The following is a 16,523-nucleotide window of genomic DNA, read 5'->3' on the forward strand; positions in this document are numbered from 1 at the left end:
TTGACTTGATAGCCGTGTCTCCTGATACTTAAAATAAGTAATTTGTAATTAAGTTTATCTGCAACTGAGATTGTGTACAATAACGCTGTTAACAATTATTTATTAGGCAAATAAAGCTTTCTCTATGAATCGCATTATTCGGATTGTCCGCGAAGTATTCGTATATTATATGTATGTGAATATAAATTGACCTGAATTGAAAGTAGACATAATAAATAAAAAATTATGTAATTTTAATGAGTGGCACCTGTTTGACCATGTTAATGTAGACCACAGTTTCAATTGACCACGTTGCAATTGGCCACCGTCCCGATTGACCATCGTCCAGATTGGCTATTTTGAAATTGATCATATTTAATGTACTGTTGTTATCACTGCGATTAATAGTATTTTTTACTTTATATCAAGTAATATGTGTAGTCTACTCTAATACGCGGGATATTCGTTTTCTCTTAACTCTTCCGAATCTTACATGTTGCAGTAATAATTAATCTCAAATCTTGGTAATATATAAGGAAGAATTAGTTTTCTAGAGATTATGAAATATATCAGATGTATTATATAATTGCCACTATATCTATATTCATCATTTCGTATATCGGATAATAGTGTGTTTTACTTAAAAATAATTATTCAAAAACCTACGTTGAATAGTATAATTATATATATAGTATAATATGGACCTCGTTTCGCCCCTAAGCATTGGAGGGGGGGGGGGAGTGGTGGGATGAACCTCGCAAACCTATGTGGAAACGCGATCTTTTTTCCAATAGCACACATAGTCGTTGGCTATTCAGGATGTGTGCTATCAAGAAAAAACGCTTCTTTTTCCGATAGCATACATTACCTGATAAGTTAACAACAAGTTAACAACAATACATTGAATATGATCAATTTTAAAATAGCCAATCTGGATGATGGTTAATCGAGACGGTGGTCATCAATCGGGACGGTGATCAATCGGGACAGTGGTCAATTGCAATGTGGTCAATATCAATGTGGTCAATCGCAACGTAGCTAATCGTGATCAGTTGGGATCGTGGTCAATATTAACGTGATTAAACGGGACGCTCCCAATTTTAATATTACTGCTTTATAAAAAATTTTGCAATTTCGGATGTTACTTGGGCTGCATCTTGCATATATATGGTTAAAATAAGAAATGTCCTAAACTATGCAGAAGATATATATAATTCTACATTTAACTGTTCTCGAAATATACAGTCATTAAAAAAAAGAATTAAAATTTCAACACGTACATTTGAGAATAGAATAAAGATTTTCATTGTATATATGTATATTTTCGTTATATATTCGAATTGTGTAATTCGAAAATTGCCTCGAAACGTATGTTCATTTATCTTCCATCAAAATCATTATGATTATAGAACATATGTTATTACTTAATTACTTAATTACTTAATTAAACTTATTTAATACATTAATGGCAAACAGTATGTTAGATCATTCACGATAATAACAATTATTTAGCAAAAATATTAATTCAATGGCAGTTTGTTTAAAGATACAATCTTGACATATTTTTAATATGGAGATATTAAGACATAAAATAGATCATAGGCGTAATCACGGTTCGATCGTCGAACTCTAAACAATTGTTACATCCGGGGGACTTCACGAATTCTTCTCTTTCGGAAAAAGACAACGGCTGCTAATTAGAAAATGAAGCGCTTCGAACGATCTAAAGAAACTCTAAATAAATACACAAAAATTCCTCTCGAGATACGTCTCATTATCAAAAAAAAAAAATAATTCTTGGGATAGACAGCTTTGTCGGCACCGACAAATTTATAACATACCAATAAAAATAAAAAATATTAATAAAAGCAAATTCTTAACGGATAAGAAACGCGTCGGATCGTTCGAAGGTGACACTCCCCAAATTGATGGAGAAACTAAGGGAAACGCCAATCAAGAAGAAACAATTAGCGGCCGTTGGCGGTCACACCAATGAATGATTGAGGGTGTGGAATGGCGGGAAAATTTTCACTAACTAATTCCATCATTCGCTAGGAAATCTGGAAATATAAAAACAACCACAATTCACAGAACACTGTTCCCCTCCTTCCTCTATACTCACAATTTTTCCAAACTATTATTCGACAAGCCAACGCGGAAATCCATCACGCCCTCAGATATTCCCATCCCTTCGGAATCTTTTAAAAACCGCGACTTGGAGCGAATCGCTCTCTTCTCGCTTCTCATCGCTCCACGCCTTCATGGACGGGACCATCCGAGCTTGTCGCAAAAATTTCTTTTCTTAGTTAGAATCTGTGCGCGATTCTTTCAATTTCGTGTGATTCGATCCACGATCCAGCCTAGGCACCACACCTCTCGTCCATCACCAGCGCCCGCCACAATAAAAGTAAGTCCATTTTTATCACTCTTTTCCGCGGTAGACTGGCTGTTTGGTTCGCGATCTCGACATATTTGTTTCCTTAAAACACTCCAACATTCCAAATTGGCAAGCCGCCGATTAACTCGGTGATTCTGCCTTCCCCGATTTCTCCACATTCCGACTTGGCAAGCCGCCGATTAACTCGGTGAAGCTGCCTCCCCCGATTCCACAGCATTCCAACCTGGCAAGCCGCCGATTGATTCGGTGAGCTGCCTTATCACGATTCCTTAATTTCTTCTTTTTTTTTTATTACTCTCACCTCACACTCCCTCTCATCTAACTCTTATATTTACATAGTGAATCAAACGAAAGCCATCCCGAACAATCCAACGAAACAGGCATTGCAACACCGTCGGGAGAAGCTAAATAAACGGATTCGTCGCGAAACCGGACACGCCGAGGAACTCGCGGAGCAGTTAATAGACATAAAACGCCGAGACTCGCTAACATCTCCTTACAACAATACGCCACCGCCCTCCGCTCCGCGGCAGATTTCGAGAAGCAATGTACTCCAGAGAACTTCGACGTGGAGAAGTTCTACTATCTCGTCAATTTCCCCGCTCTCCCATCCATCCACCTCCTAGAACCTTTTTCATTAAAAGAAAATTTAAACCCGACAGCCAGTTTTGGGATCAAATCTCAAGACACCAACGATACCATCCCTATACATACATCCCGATACATTTCCCGTGACCCTCTTCCCTACCTTGTTCCAGTAAAGGCTTTCCGCAGCGCTCACCCTAATCCCCCGCCACACCTGCAACTCGATCCCATCAATATGCCGCGATCACCAATTTTTTGCCCCAATTGGAACAATTGGGTATATAAATACCAGATTTTTTTGTTTTGTTATTTATTATCATTTGAAATTTTATGTATAAAATTTTTGTAACCAGTACTTCTACACTCAAATGTACACAGCAAAATTTGCGAATTAACATATTGTATTTTCTTTTTTTTTATTATTATTAAATCAGTTAACTCGGATTCCGTCTCGATTTATTTACCCAAAAACTTGACCCCGAACTGTTCACGGCTCCCTGAGGATCGCACGGTAAATCCATCCCTGGTAAAAGAGATTCGGTTCTCTGACCAAAAAGCGAACCATATCGATAGCGCTGGCGCAGGTAAGGGTTATAACGTCACCAACGCTGACCCGATTCTTGTCCCCTTAACGCGCGTTCAACTCGCGTTCAACTCGCGCGACCGACCTCACGACGTTGGTCTGAGAGCAGAAAAGGTTCCGTGTGTCCACCCGAGTTCTCCTCCTCCTGATGGAAGATATTACCTTTCCTCCAGAACCTCGGACGTAACACAATGTTATAGAAAGGGTAATCTTTTTCCTTCAAAATTATTTTAAAATATTTGTGTGCACCTAATCCTAAATACTGCTTTAAAACAGAACAGAGAGATTTAGTTCCATATTTCAAACATTAATATTTATTATGAAGGCTGACTGTTTCATCTTTGTCCTTTATCTCGAAAACGAGAAAAAAACAACAAAAATAGGCATCCGTACTATGTATTGTCTTTCATTTTTTATTTTCTTTCAATCTCTCTCAATGAGACGACAAAAAATAAAACATTCTGCTTGCGAGTGAAATTTTGGGCAGGCCTGCATTAAAACATCAATATGTCAAAATATAAAACTTCACTTTTTTGCAATAATAATGTTAATTACATACATAAAAATAGAGATATTCAGGGAAAATAAAAAAAAAACTTTTGTTATAGTTCGACATGATGTATGCATGACATGTATGAGTAGCTTTGTGTGCACAGGCGGGCGCGCGCGCGCACATGTATGCATGCGTAAGTCCGTGCATGTGCATTTGAATGCGTGTATGAGTGAATGAATATATATGAGTATATAGCCTATTAAAAATTAAGGATTGTCCATCATTCTTGAAGTTACGTAGTGAACAAATACAGTTGTAGTGGAAAACAAGATCTTTCTTAATATATTCTTAATTTGTACATTGTTACTTTCGCCCATATACGGTATACATTCGCCCATATAGCACGTAATAAAGAAGCAAAAATTTTTTTGCCATTCGAATTCAAATTGCCGATTAAATGTACAAACAATTTGATTAGCCGTTTTTGAGATCTAATAATTTCAAGTTCGCACATATCTGTCTCGCATAAAGATATATTTGTTTTATGTCTTATGTTCGTTAAATGCTGATGTGCATTTTGAGGTGAACCACGATCGTGTGGTTTGTCAAAAGAATAGATATGAATAAATAGATATTTCCGAACAATTTTCAAATCTCATACATAATAAAAATTTTTGTCTCTAATGAATATATTTAAGTTTTAGCTTTTACTCGTAATGATCATATTTTGAGGATATTAAATATATCTCAAATGCATAGTTCGGGACACTTTTTATTTTAAACGTATTATTTATTTTATACGTGCGTCGTGCCGAAGTAACACATCCAAAATTCCAAAATTTTTTATATTGTAGTAGTATTAAAATTACATGATTTTTTTATATATAATTCGTAGTTACTTGTCAATTTTATATATACACATAATAAACGAATATATCTCTAATTTCTGAATTATGCGATTTACAAAGAAAGCTTTATTTCCCTTCACAAAGTTGTTAATAGCGTTGATTTTCTACAATACATTACAAATTAATACTACAAACAATCACAATTGTAAACAATCTCAATTGCACATAAAATCATTACTTATAGACAAAATAGAAAAACTGCATTAATAATAAGAAAAAACTAGGATCAATAATCTAATACAGATTTAGATTTTGTTTCATGTGAAAGACATAAAATCTTGTAAGAAACCAATTGTGAACTTCATTTCAGGAAAGCCTCAGACATATAGTGCATTTACATATTATATGTGAAATATATGATATATATAATCTATTTATGTATGACATAGTCATTATAGAATATATATGCATAGAAAATGTTTATCTATAAAATTATGTGTAAAAAATTATGTGTATAACATTACTTAAAGTAAGTAATTTGTAATTAAGTTTATCTGCAATTGAGATTGTGTACAATGATGCTGTTAACAATTATTTAGTAGGCAAGTAAAACTTTCTTTGTGAATCGCATTATTCAAGGATTATCCGCGAAGTATTCGTATATTATATGTATATGTATAGAAAATTGAAAATAGACATTATATGTAAAAAAAATCATGTAATTTTAATATTACTGCTTTATAAAAAATTTTGCAATGTCAAAATATATTACTTGGACTGCTTCATGCACATATATGATTACAATAAAAAATGTCCCAAACCATGCATTTGATATATATTTCTACATTTAACAATATTCTCGAAATATACGGTCGTTACAAAAGAATTAAAATTTTACCATTTGTGCATTTGAGGACATGATAAAAGATTTCGTTGTGTATGAGAATTGTCTCTCATTCGAAAACTATTCAGAAGTATTTAATCACGTATATCTTTCGTCAAATCGTCATGATTATAGAACATATGCTATTATAAGACTTTTGGAATAAAATATTCGAATAAGTTACATTGGAATACAACACATTGGAAAAAAATATTTAATATAAAGATATAAAACATATCTTAAAAGGGGAATTGCATGTTTTGAGAATATTTCCTTCATATATTGGGTTGTTCAAAAAGTCATTGCGTTTTTTTCTGATAGATGGCTTTAGATGTATTTATTATGTATTGAACACTTCTATAAATTTATGAGTCTTTGCGTATTTAATAGCTGACATTTGGTTCCATCAAAAAACAAAAGTGCACGAATCGATCATCAATTATTCTTTCTATAGCATTTTGAAAATGGAGAATCAATACGAGCATTTTCGCCAAGTTTTACTTTATTACTTCCGAAAAGGAAAGAACGCTGTGCAAGCTTGTAAAAAGTTACGTAAAATTTATGGTGACGAAGCATTACAAAAATGCCAGCGTGAATATTGGTTTGCTCGTTTCCGTTCTGGTGACTACAGTGTGAAAGATGCACCTCGCTCAGATCGGTTATTGGAGGTTGGTAATGAGAAAATAAAAGCATTAGTTGAAGCTAATAGACGTTCTATCATTCATGAACTCGCATGAGGCACTAAAAATATCGATTGGAAGCGTTCATTTTCATTTAAAACAACTTGGTTAAGTTAGTAAACTCGATATTTGGGTCCCGCATAAACTGAAAAAAATTCATCTCACTCAACGCATAGATATTTGCGATCAACTTATGAAACGTGAACAATCCGATCTATTTCTAAAACGTACGATTACTGGCAATGAAAAATGGATCGTGTACAATAATGTGGAGTGAAAGCGATCGTGGAGCAAGCCCGATGAGCCGGCCCAAAACACATCAAAAACAAACATCCACCAGAGGAAAGTGATGCTCTCAATCTGATGAGATTGAAAGAGTGCGATGTTTTTCGGGCTCTTACCAAGGAATGTTTCAATCAATTCGGACGTGTACTGTCAACAGCTAGACAAACTGAACGAAGCAATAGCAGAAAAGCGACCAGAATTGTTGATAAATCGCAAAGGAGTAATATTCCAACACGACAATGCTCGATCACATACAAGTTTGATGACTCCCAGAAAATTGTTGGAGCTTGATTGGAATGTGTTGCCTCATCCACCACATTCGCCAGACATTGCACCATCAGACTACTATTTGTTTCGATCCTTGCAAAACTCCTTGAGTGGTAAAACGTTCACTTCAAATGACAGTATAAAAAATATTTGATTCAGTTTTTTGATAATAAAGATAGAAAGTTTTTCGAGAATGGAATCATGAAGCTTACCGGAAGAAGGTCATCGAACAAAGTGGGCAATACATCATTAATTAATATCAATTCTTTATGTAAAATGATCGGTCTTGAAAATCATCGAAAAAAACGCAATGACTTTTTAAATAACCCAATATATCAATTGTATAATTTGAGTCTTCAATATGTTATTAAAAAATCGCAATGACAATAATTTATTTGCAAGATATTTTAAAAATAATTAAACAATTAAGAGATAGTGTCCCAAAACGTATTTTATAGATATTTTTTAGTATTTTATAGATACTTTTTGCAATATATATTGTTGCGGCCGTGCAGTGTTCCGTTCGGCGCTGCTGAAATTAATCAATATCAATCGATAAGAGTTTGAATAGAGGATCGGCCCTTGGCAACGCGTCGTTTTCCGACTGTTTTACAGATTTCACGACCAGATTCCGCGGTGGCCGGACGCGTTTCTGTACCGTTGTACCGTTGGTTTAATAAAGAGCGAGCTTTTCTTTAAACAGTATTCTTCCTTTCCGAAAGCGCTCCGCCGAGTATCGCGATCTCGGGAAGTAACGCCGCGAACGCGACAATATATATATATATATATATATATATATATATATATATATATATATATAGGGTCTATGCATAATTTCATAGCGAAAATCGAGTAAATTTCAAACGCAAAATATTTAGCAAAAAAAGCGGTTTTAATCAACTAAATATGTTCCATTTTGTTCAATTTCTTTCTGCCATCTTTCATTATCCCTCTTTCATAGAAGTCCTGAGATTTTTGGGCAAAGAAGTCAGCTAAGTGGTTTTTAAGAACATCCAGGGAACTAAAGGTTTTGTTATTCAAATTGTTCTGTAGTGCCCGAAACAAGTGATAGTCTGAAGGTGCAAGGTCCGAACTATACGGTGGGTGCACCAAAACATTCCATCCAAGCCGCAATAATTTTTACCGAGTCATCAGAGAACCGTGTGGTCTAGCATTGTTCTGGTGGAACACAACGCCCTTTCTGTTCGCCAATTCGGGCCGTTTCTGATCGATTGCTCGCTTTAATTTGGCCAATTGTGAGCACTACTTGGTCGAATAAATCGTTTTGTTGGGTGGCAGCAGTTCATAATAGACGATTCCTTTCCAATCCCACCAGATACTGAGCATGATCTTCTTCGGGTGTAATCCAGCCTTTGCGATCGTCTGAGCAGCCTTTGAGCGCTTCGACCATTATCTTTTTCGATTGATATTGTTGTAAACAATCCACTTTTCATCGCCAGTGATCATCCACTTTAAAAATGATTCGTTTTGATGGCGTTTAAGCAGCAAATCGTAAGCTTCGCAAAATTCGGTCCATTAAATTCTTCTCACTCAGTTCGTGCGGCACCCAAACATCAAGATTATTTATCATCCCAAGCTTCCGTAAATGTCTCGAAACAGTTGATTGATCAATGTTGAGATTATGTCCAATTTCTGTAGTCGTCAAATGCCGATTGGAGTCGATTAAAGGACCTATTAGAAGTTAGCCCCCCACTTTTAGAAATAACTTATTTTGAGAGTTGTGCTGAATTGTGCTAGGTTTGTGCTACATTGTGCTCGAATTTTAAAACCGTAATGTGAAAAATGTCATAAAAAATGAAAAAAAATTTTAGGCTAGCCCCCCACTTTGCGATTTTTTTAATTTTCTCGATTGTGCTAGGTTGTGCATTATATATATATTAATACTAGGTTGTGCTAACATTGTGTCAAAATATTATCTTTAAAAAATAATAACAATAGAAGTTATGATAAAAAATAGATTTGGGAGAAAAAATAGACATGAATTAGAGATAAATGAAGTTCGGCCTTGCTACTTTCAAAAATGTATCACTGAGGATGGCTCAATTATTAGAGCCGAAACGTATGGAAACTTGAGAATAAAAATAAATAATTTCAATCAATCTGCGCACTGTTTATCGCGCCATTCACAGAGCCCTATTTCTTTTACTGTAATTATTGTTATACGGAAATCTTGTTATTGTAATCAAACATAATAAACAATTTAAATATTTATATATATAGCATTGTATATCCTTCTAAAAAAAAATGTAAATAAAAAAGTTTTATACTTAAATCAAAATGTATTCAAATTATTTAGAAATAAACATATATAATATATGTTGTAAAATATGGTTGTATTCCTTTTCCCCGCCATAAAAAATAATTATTCAAAAATATAGTCATAAGATTAAGATTCGTAATATGAGAGAGAGAGAGAGAGAGAGAGAGAGAGAGAGAGAGAGAGAGAGAGAGAGAGAGAGAGAGAGATTGATTAGACTTTATTTAGCTTTCTCAGCTATTTTGCAAATACATGATACACACTTCAATTATATTTAATATATGCTCTTTTAACATTCGCTTAAACATTTCTAGTTTTTCACATCTTTTCATTGTGGCTGGCAACGCGTTGTACATTTTTACTCCTTCGTAGAACATACTTTTTTGTGCACTCCTTGTTCTACGAAATCTTATTATAATATCTCCGGTTTGTCGCGTTTGTCTATCATTTTTACTCCCCACTAGCTCTAATTGATCTTTTAATTGTTCCGGTAGCATGTTATTCACAACCTTAAAGATAAACGTACACACATTATAATATAGCCTCTGTCTTATGGACATAAACTGCAGCGTTTGCAGCATATGTTCCACCTTGGTATATTTATTACACTGCAGTATGACTCTCATAGCTCGGTTTTGCGCTTTTTGCAATTTGCTTAACTGCGTTTCAATCTACATGTCAATCTACAACGTCGCACAATACTCAAAATGAGGAGCTATGATTGTCTTATATACCGTGCATCTGGTGTAAGCCGATATGGAACTACCTATTCTATTGAGAAAACTCGTTTTTTTCCCTATCTTCTTTAGCATATAATCACAGTGGTCGTTGAATCGAAGTCTATCGTCAATAATTATACCTAGATACTTCATCGTTTCCACACGCTCTATCTCAGTTCCATCCAAGCATTTCAACGTAATATTACCTCTTAGCTCTTTTCTTATACTTCTAACTATCATGTATTTCGTTTTCCCTGCATTCATTTTTAATTTATTTATATTCATCCATTTTTCTACTATAACAAACATCGTATTCATTTTTCTTTCTAATTCTGCTCTACTTTCTCCATTCACATATATTAAAGTATCATCCGCAAACATTTTTATCTTACATTCTTCTGGACAGACTTTGATTATATCGTTTATATAAAGTATAAATAACAAAGGTCCCAATACAGATCCCTGTGGAACTCCATATTCCGTTGCCATTAATTTTGACCATTTATTATTAAATCGCACCTGCTGTGTTCTATTCTTTAGATATGAGTTTAACCATTCAAGGACTTTTCCTCTGATTCCATATTGATATAATTTCCCTAATAATCTTTCCCTATCTATCGTTTCAAACGCTCGCTTCAGATCCATGAAAATTACCCCTACCATTCTCCTTTCACTGACTATCAGTTTCCATTCGTCAACAATAGTCTGAATCGCTGTTTCACATGAATAGTGTTTTCTAAAGCCCGATTGATGTTCAGTTGTAATACTATTATTTTCCAAATACCTTTCAATTTGCTCTTTTACTACCAATTCTAACACTTTCTCAAATATAGGTAACACATTAATAGGTCTAAATTCACTCGCCTTCCTGGCTTTATCTACTTTTGGAATCGGTATTATTGTAGACGTTTTCCAACTTTCTGGACAGCAACCATCTCTCAGGGAGTTATTTATTATATCAACAAATTCCTCTTTTATTACGCAAAACGTTGCTTTTAATATATTACTAGTTATTCCCTCTTCCGTGCCTTTCTTATTTGGCAGTCCTTTAATAATTTTCTCTAAATGCTCTACCGTGATTCCCTCAAAATTTTCCATAGTTTCCATATTTTCTATAGCATAGATAATTCTTTTACCTGCGCCTGTAGACTAATCCTCTATTATAGATTTTATTATACTATTAATACTCTGTATATAATATAAGTTAAATTTATCCGCTATATTGCACTCTATTGTACTATAATCTATGTTATCTAATATTTCAAAATCTATATCTTTTATTTCTTTTGCACATACTGGCTCGCCTCTAATAATTTCTTTTAAAATTTTCCACATAGTCGCAGGATTTTCCTTATTAAAATCTATCATATTTTCATAATATTCTTTCTTTTTCGTCCTGATTAGTTTTACTATTGCATTCCTATTAACTTTAAATTGCAACCAGCTTTGTTCTGTATCGGCGTACACTGCTTGCCTAAATGCCTCATCCCTTTTATCCGCAGCCTCTCTTATTACATCTGAGAACCATTTTTTCCTTTCCCATACTTTCGGAATTCTAATTTTCCTCTTCGGTGCCATTACATCTAATGCATTTACTATACTATTGACAAATTTTTCTGCTCTCTCACTCACATCCATCATACACACTGCCATCCCTGGCTTTCCTGTAATTTATTTTTTACTAACATAACAAATTCACCTTCATCAAACTCTTTGTAATTCCTAACGCTAAATTCTCTATATTTACTTTCAATTTTATTCACACTCAACTCAACTTCCAGCCACGCGTGGTCCGTAATTTTGGGTTCATGAATTACTTGCACTCTTTTATTACTATTAGCGAAGATTAGATCTATAATTGTTTGACTATCTTTCGTGATTCTCGTCAGTTCGTTAACATACCGTTTCATACCCAAGCTTAACATTGCCGTTTGCAATTTCTTCGCATAAAACGAGTCCGTCATAAGATCTATATTAAAATCTCCTATTACCATGCATTCACCCTTTATTACTAACTCCTCTACTATATCCTCGAAAAATCTCATGAAATCCCCGTGCAATGCGCTTGGTGAGTGATATATTACCATTATCACTCCTTTATATAATTTATCTTTCACTTCTACCGCGACACACCAACAATTCGATTCTAATTTTTGTACTAACACCGTCTCGTAAATAATATCATTCCTTACATATAGAACAACGCCTCCTGTATTTCTATTCTCAGCATTACATCTAGTATTATATCTAGTATTATATCTAGTATTATATAGTATTATATATCATATTATAACCAGAAACGTTCACTTCACTGTCTTCAATATCCTCGGTCAATCTGGTCTCCGATAATGCTAAGAACGCAGGATTTATTTTTTTCATAATCTGATGTTGAATCTCATCCTTATGCGCTATCAAACTCTGCGCATTTGTATACAGTATAATTTCTTCTTTCTTCTGTAGTTGCTACTTCTCCTCCCAGCCTGCTCTCCTCTTTTCTTCCTGTAACGCCCTCTTAAAAGTCGGACATTCTCGGCTGATAGCTTCATGGTCATCATTTATCTTCAAATTGTATGTTCGATTTTTGAACATACAGTTCACACATTTCTTCTCTGTCGCTGTACAGACACGCGAGCTATGATTCCCCGCGCATTTGCAGCATGTTTCTTCTCTCTTACAATTTTCGGCAATATGAAAATATCCCCAGCACTTAAAACATCTTTTGACACTGATGTGATTAAATGCAGGACACTTCTTCCATCCTACATTTAGTTTTGTTTTCTGCAATATCATCTCGTGTGTCTCTTCACCTCCATTATTATTGAACCTTCTTCATTTCCTCTTCTTTGAGCGTTATTCTTTACTTTGACCATTCTCTTCACAATTCGCATATTTACTTTATCTATTTTATTCTGCTTCTTTATCGTATTTATAAGCTCATTATCATCTAAGTTCATCTCTTCTAAATTTTTATTAATAATTTTTATTTTTGGTTTCGATTTAGACTCCGTCACTTTGTAATTCTCTCCCAGTTTAGCTTGAACTGTCTCTTTCAACTTTTTTTACCTCCTCTCCAGTTTCACATCCCATGATTACTACTCCTTTGCTTCCTTTTTTTAATTTTGTTACTCCCATTGCCATATTCTTTATATCTACCTTATCTTTTATCACTTTTTTCGTGTCTTCACTTTCCTGTTGCAATTTCGGTTTAACAATTATAAGACTCTCTTTCTTCTTTTCTTTAACCGCTTCACTGTAGCTTCTTTGCGTTCCTCCCTTCGATCCATACTCTATTCCCTGTATTATTTTCTTCAAGTTTTCCATCTCTTGTTTAACACTTCCTAATTCTTCTTGAACTATTTCTTTAATCATTATTTTAATTTCATTTTTACGCATCGCTTCATCTTTTATTTCTTTCACAGTTCTTATAATCCAGTCTATTTTTATATCAATGCTTGACCCTTTATTTCCACTGCTCGGTGTTGTGAACACTCCTGTAGATCCTGTAGATCCTGTAGATGATGTCCTATCTCTCCCTGCCGGTGCCGGAGCTTTCTCACTATCAGTTAAAAATTCCTCAAATGGGCCTTTACACGGCACGTACTCTTGATTTCTGTCGATAATTTTATGCTCATTTACACATCCTGGATGGTAAAAAAGCTTTGGGCAATTTTTACATTTAACGACTCTGCTCTTAATTGCCTTCCTACATGCCGAGCATCGATACTCTGCATATTCGTCGTCCATGCTGATAATTACCGGCCAAAACCGCTAGTATCAGCGTAAGCGATCAGTCACCTGTGATTCACTTTCACAGCACTATTGTGTCCACGTATAATGTCTACTGTCTTGTGAGACTTCAATGTCTCAAATAATAAATTCACTGCTCACATCCAGATCGCTGTATCCCGGCTAGATAACTTTCATATCCATCCTCGATCTACGGCGACATAACTCGAAATATTTATTTTACGTCTTTTCCCACTATTTACGCATGAAAACTCATTATTTTGATAGAGCGATGTGACACACGTCTTCACAGAGAGAGAGAGAGAGAGAGAGAGAGAGAGAGAGAGAGAGAGAGAGAGAGAGAGAAAGGGGGGGAAGTAGGGAAGGATGGTGCCGGAAGAGTTTGGTCGGAAACGTCTTGCGACGGAAGCGGAGATCCCAAGCGCGCGCGCGCGCGCGTGTGTGTGTGTGTGTGTGTGTGTGTGTGTGTGTGTGTGTGTGTGTGTGTATAGCGAACAGTGTAGTTTCAGTTAGTTAGTTGTAAGTTAAGTACTTGTACGAATTTGTTGTAAGAATTTGGTTTAAGGCTTATGTATGTACAATCTTTATAATCTTGAAAAGATCAAATAAATTCTAATTCAATTCAATTCAATTCAATAACATTGTTTCTTACTGCATACAAAATGTCGAAATTTGAGCTAAATAAGCGAAATGAAATGTTAATCTTTTGCTTCAAATGGAAGAAAACTGCAGTTTGTAGAAGTTTATGGTAATAATGCTCCTTCCGACAAAACATGCAGAGAATAGTTTCGACGCTTTAAAATGATGATTTTAATGTGGAGGACAAAGAGCGTTCTGGTTAAGAGCATTCGAAGACGAAGAATTGCAGGCATTGATGGATGAAGACCCATGTCAAACGCAAAAATAACTTGCAGAAGTATTAAATTGTGCTCTATCTGTCATTTTCGATCGTTTGAAAGCCTTGGAAAAGATCTACAAGGAAGGAAAATGGGTCCCATATGAAGCCAAGAGCTTTGAAACACGAGAAACCGTTTGCAAAATTCTGTTTGCTAGAGAACAAAGAAAGGGATTTTTGCATCGTATCATCACTGGGGATAAAAAATGAATATATTTTGACAACTCCAAACGTCGAAAAATCATTTGCGGCCCCGGCCAATCCTCAACATTGACGCCAAAACGGAATAGGCAATGCTCTGTATTTGATGGGATCAGAAGGGTGTAGTGTATCATGAGCAGTTGAAATTTGGTTAAATAATTACAGGGGATTTCTACCGAGAACAAATTATCTATTTGTGCAGAGTATTGCACGAAAAACGACCAGAATATGAAACGAGCACAAAGTGATTTTGCTTTATGACAATGCTCGACCTCATGTCACAAAACTTGTCAAGGAAACGTTAAAAGCACTTCGCTGGGAAGTACTACCCCATGCGGCTTATTCACTACACTGTGCTCCTTTCGACTACCACTTGTTTTGGTCGATGGCACATGCATTTGCTGACGAACGCTTCAATTCTTATGAAGACATCGAAAAATGGTTCTCTGATTGGATAGCCTCCAAAGATGAGTCATTTTTTTACCGCGGAATTCGCTTGCTGCCCGAAAGATGGGAAAAAGTCATCGTTAACAATGGACAATATTTTGATTGATGTATTTTTTCATTTTGTTTCTTAAATAAAATCATCCTTTTTGCAAAAAACGGAACGTTCTGATTTAGCTAATAAAAAGATAATTTTTTAGTGGTATCAGACATTTTGTAGTATTAATCATATTTCTGTGTTCGAAAAGCGTTTATATAATTGACATCTTTTATACTTGACATTTTTTTCTATAATATGCACAACGAGAGCAAATAGGATAGAGAATGAAAGATTTTATTATACTTTTACATCCTTTATTTACCGTTTTGTAAAAAGGTAATTTTATAGTAATATCAAACATTTTGTAATATTAATCATCTTTCTATGTTTGAAAAGCGCGTCTTAACACTTTTATACTTGATATTTTTTTTCTATAATACGCACAACGAGAATAAATAGGATAGAGAACGAAAGAACGAGCGAGATAGCATACTTATCCTTTTTCACACGTCCAATTGGCGATCGACGATTTCATATTTTGTGGCGAGTTTGACAATTGCTGATCGTTTCAGAAAGTGAGTGACGTTTATGCGTCATAATTTATTATCTTGTAGATAAGTTGTGACGCGGTCACCTCGCTCGACGCTCGGATCGGCTCGTCGGTGTCCGGATTCGAGAGGAGGGGAGATTCAAGCGTACGCGAACACAAGTGGCGGCGAAAAAGTTTATTTAGCGAAAGATAGATACAGCGTGCAGGACCAGATGTCGCAATGTAGTTGGCAGCAGCAGGAGGTGAGATGCAAAGCGGAGACGCAAAGCGGTTGACGCAAAGCGCTAGACAGGTGCGGCGTGCGATCGATGACGGCTTAATCACTACGGCGCGGTTACAACTAAAGATCGTCGAATTACCGACTTATAACTAGCGGCCTTAATCTCTATCGCGTGCACTTACGAGCTAATGTCAGGCGGGACGGTTAGGTATTGCGGGCAGGGTCGAGTGCCACGTCGAGCCCTGTCTTCGCAACGGAAACCGGCGAAACCCGGTGGAGCTGAGCGAAACCTCAGCTCGAGGAGCGGTGACAGAAGTCGGCGAAACCCGACAGAGCTGAGTTAAACCTCAGCCCGTGGAGTGGTGACAGGAGTCGGCGAAACCCGACAGAGCTGAATGAAACCTCAGCCCGTGGAGCGGTGACAGGAG

The 16,523-nt window shown here is 35.6% G+C and overlaps 1 pseudogene; it reads right to left on the reverse strand.

Annotated features, from left to right (window-relative positions):
* Positions 1 to 9,219: 9,219 nt before the first annotated feature.
* On the reverse strand, positions 9,220 to 14,839 carry LOC148936307 (uncharacterized; annotated as a pseudogene).
* Positions 14,840 to 16,523: the final 1,684 nt, after the last annotated feature.

Source organism: Pogonomyrmex barbatus, unplaced genomic scaffold (assembly GCF_055798465.1).
Source record: "Pogonomyrmex barbatus isolate J1 unplaced genomic scaffold, ASM5579846v1 scaffold24, whole genome shotgun sequence".
Taxonomy (NCBI): Eukaryota; Metazoa; Arthropoda; class Insecta; order Hymenoptera; family Formicidae; genus Pogonomyrmex; species Pogonomyrmex barbatus.